Raw genomic sequence first — 3,611 nt, 5'->3', positions numbered from 1 at the left:
AGGAGTGGGTCATTGGGACGCCGTGAAATAGATTTTGAGGTACATTCGAGGTACGCTTAATGTTGGTTTAGTTTATGAGCGGGACACTACAGGTGGGCAGTTATGCATTGGTTATGTTGATTCGGATTATGCCGGGGATTTGGATAAGCGCCGGTCTACGATGGGGTTTGTGTTCACTTTGACCCGTACGCCGCTGTGTTGGAGATGCACCTTACAGTCGACGGTGGCTTTGTCTACGACGGAGGTAGAGTATATGACAGTTATGGAGGCTGTGAAGGAGGTTATTTGGCTTCGAGGACTTTTGGAAGAACTTGGTATATCACAGAGGTCCGTTACTATTCATTGTGATAGCATGAGTGCTATCTATTTGGCGAAGAATTAGGTTTTTCATGCGAGAACGAAACACATTGACGTTCGTTATCACTTCGTTCGGGATGTTCTTGAAGATGGAGATGTGGAGATTATGAAAGTCCACACGAAGGATAATTCGGTGAATATGCTCACTAAGGTGGTTCCGAACAACAAGTTTGATCATTGTCGAAACTTATTGCACATCCGTGATTGTTGAGGCCGTTGGCGGCCATTTGGGTAAACTACGTTCGGCTTGATTCCTTGGATAAGAGGATACATAGGCAGTCTTTCAGATGCAACCGGTTTGGATTAGTTGATTTTGATGGGGGTGAGATTGTTTGGACTCTCGTTCGGGTTCTCGACTTGTTGTGGATTGAGTTCGTACTAGACACAACGAGTGGGACATTTGGATGCTTTGGTGTCGGCTCAGTTTTGAAAAAACTTCACCGAGGTGGAGAATTGTGCAGGTGGGGACCACGACTCGTGTGATGAAGCCACGCGAATGAAGAAGCCAGCGGACGAAACCCAAGGCCCACCCGCTTCCACCGTTAGCAGCCTATAAATATCTTGTTTAATTGTTACTAGGGTTCCGTGCAAGGACTTGATTTTTGAGGCTGGGGATTTCTTTTCGGTGCAGAGGGCTGGGTGCAATTTGTGCGGCTGCAGAGAAAAACAAAGTGCAGGAGGTTTTAGTGCAAGGTGCTTTGATTTTTGGCAGCTACGAATTAGTTCTCGGCTCCGATTTGAGAGAGTCATTTTGCATCCTTTTGTAGAGAGAGTTTGTGAGGGATTTGAGAGAGTTTGTTTGAGGGTTTAGATTGTGAGTGATTGTAAACCCTAGTTGTATTCTCTCCCTCTAATAGTAGATCCCCCCCTCCTTGTCCCGTGGACGTAGGCAATTTGCCGAACCACGTAAAAATTGGTTGTACTGCTATTTATGTGATTTGTAATAGCTTTTAGGTTCCCTCGACGCGCAGTCCTAGAGCTGACGAGAAGAAGAGCTAATATCCCACTTTGATGAGATATTAGGCTTCAGATTCTTGTTCCCTTTGAGAAACAAGAATTCTTATTGCGACCTGACTCTCTTGTTGTGTTGCCAAAGTACTGCCGAAATTTTTGCTGCGCGCAACAAAATACAGAGTCCCTGCACTTTCCCAGAGTCTCTGCACTCTTTCGGAGTATTTGTACTCTCCCTAGAGTCTCTACACTCTTTTGGAGTGCCTGTACTCCCCCTAAATATGAGTCTCTGCACTCTTTTAGAGTCCCCACACTCTTTTAAATCCCTGTACCCCCCAGAGTCTCTGCACTCTTTTGGAGTCTCTATACTCCCCTTAGTCTTTTCACTTAATACAAACTCTCTGTATTCTTTTCGAGTCTCTGCATGTTGGAGATTCGAAACAATCAATCGAACTCGTGCCTTTTCGGATCTTGTGCTAAAAGTTTAACAAGTAGGAAAATCAATGCAAATAAAAGAAAAATTACAGAAAAGATAAACAAGAAGGAACACACCAGATTTAACGAGGTTCGGCAACGTGCCTACGTTTTCAGGAGCCACACCACACAATTCCTTGATTAATTGAAGAAGATTACAATGCTCGCAATGGGCCTTTCTCTCTCTCAGATCTCTAATCTCAAAGTGTTGTCAAAACCCTCTTTTTTCATGTTAACATAACCCTAAAAACATATTAGGGAATATATATAAACCCAGTCCTAAACAGAATCCCAAATCAATTAGGAAACTGAAAATCCCGACATCGGTCGACCGGGGCAAGGGCTTCGGTCGACCGACCAGAGTGTTAATTTTACAGACTCTGCTCGTGCACGCTTTCGGTCGACCGGAGTCCTCGTGTCGGTCGACCGACCAGATCTTCTTGGCGGGCGAGAGCTCGTCGTCGCCACCGCTTGGCTCTTATGAAGAGGGGGGATTCATGTTGACGGTGAAGGCGTGGTCCGCGCCGACATGCACCATAGTCTCATCTTACATGGGGAACCGTGCAGGCTGCTTGGAAACCCATCGAGCAGTCCTTTGGCTGGCTTGGTTGGCCGTCGGCTCGGCTTTAGCTGACTTTGGGGAGGTAAAACCCCTAGCTTTAGCTCGGGTAGAGCTGTCAGGCATGGCTGCCTCGACCACTTGGGGTCGGGCCACACACACGACTCTGTAGCGTTTGCGTGATGCATGGCTACTAGAGGAGGAAGAAGACAAGTATTCTTCATACTTTGTTTGGTCGAACTCAATCATAAAAGACTCAACAGTCGTCCCTTCTGCAACTTTGTCGAACTGCACCACCACCAATTCATCAGAATGAACGGTTTCTCCCACTGTGGTTGCCATCTTCTGTTGGACGTAAAAATTGACTTCCCTTTTGAGGGATCATTTGTATTTATAAGAATAGCTTATTATAAACTACAATTAATGTTTACAATAGAGGAGAAGGGAATGGCCCTCCTTGTTTAACGTGAGTTTGTTGGTAGTGGTAGGATGCCTCCCTCGGTACTCGCGCCGAGTTTGCTTCCCTTGGACGATCGGATCGAAGTTGCGGTTAGAGCCTCTGTGCGCAGTAGAGGCTCCGGAGTGATTGAGCTCGACTGTACCCGAGCTTAAAAAATATAAAGCCGTGAGCTTAGAGAGAGCTACAATGCAAGGGTTTGCAGAGAGCTGATGAGCCTCAAATCTAAGGGTTCAGATTGAGTCTATTTCAACAATCCAAGTAAAGAGATAGGAATGTTCTACTAAGCAAATGAAACAAGTCACTTATTGAAAAGCCTTGTTAATAGCAATGCCAAGTCCCAGCCAATCAACCACCAATCTCAGTCTCTGATGGAAGAGCCTTGAGTATGAAAATCTCCAGCCTCAATCAAATGCCAAGCCTCCAGCCTTCTTCACGTTGGATGAAGATGGTTTTAAATAGGTAAGGGATGGCATGGGTCATCCATTGATTTGTGGGATATGACCACCAATAGGTGAGGGGCACCATACCCTCTTCTAGCTGTGAGATGTGACCACTATAGGGGTGATGAGGCCATGCCTCATCATCATCCAGGACGTGGAAAGTGGGTAGGCCCACTTTTATAAGCAAGCAACTCGCTTGCATTACTTAGACGAGGCTGGCAAAGCTACGGGCAAGCTCGCGAGCTGTCTGAATGCTCAGGCGAGTTTGGCGAACATGGGGTCGACTAGCGAGCCCCTCTAACGTATGAGCTGACGTTCATTGGAAAGTGGAGTTCGTGCGAGCGAACTCCCTGCAGGCATGCTTGGCTCG

The sequence above is a fragment of the Asparagus officinalis genome, chromosome 3 (genome assembly GCF_001876935.1).
Source record: "Asparagus officinalis chromosome 3, Aspof.V1, whole genome shotgun sequence".
NCBI classification, from domain to species: domain Eukaryota; kingdom Viridiplantae; phylum Streptophyta; class Magnoliopsida; order Asparagales; family Asparagaceae; genus Asparagus; species Asparagus officinalis.
The sequence above is the reverse complement of the archived record's forward strand: the minus strand, read 5'-3'. Positions refer to the sequence as shown.